We start from the raw sequence: 596 nt of genomic DNA on the forward strand, positions 1-596 counted from the left end.
AATAAAGGGCGTTTATTGAAGGTTTGGCTCAGAGAGCATTGTTTATGTTTTTCTTTTTCAAAACTTTAAATCATAATTCAACTCAAACATGTATCACAGGTTTCTTCCCAGGGTTGGGGTTTCCATATACATTCCTAATCCATGCAATTTCAGTATGTTCCGCAGGTTGCCTATAAAGTAAAAGAGACATTCTTTTAGTTTTCAATTTCACTGTCAATGTCACATTGTAAAGGGAAAATAGTGGAGTTTCTCACTTACCGCCCGAGCACCTGTCCATTCACCAGGAGAGCCAGTGGAGAGTGAGAGAGAGCGTTTGTGTTTGTAGCTTGGGGTGCCACACCTAGCCAGTCATCACAGGTGCGCTGAGTTGGGGCTGATTCATGATGAGGAGAGGTAGGTACCGCCCCTCAATGACGTGGCCTAGGCTGTGGTGCTGTCTGTCAGGTCTCTCTCTGTCTCTCCCACTGTTTCTCCCTGGTGAGGTGCCTACCTGTCGGGCGGTTTCCTAGTGAAACTCCACAATATGTATGCAAGTCTTGGCCGTGAATGCGGAAATGTTTTGAGTGTTGGTTCATTAAGAACATTGTAACTGCTAT

This window comes from Gymnoscopelus braueri (assembly GCF_963280865.1).
Source record: "Gymnoscopelus braueri genome assembly, chromosome: 5".
Taxonomy (NCBI): domain Eukaryota; kingdom Metazoa; phylum Chordata; class Actinopteri; order Myctophiformes; family Myctophidae; genus Gymnoscopelus; species Gymnoscopelus braueri.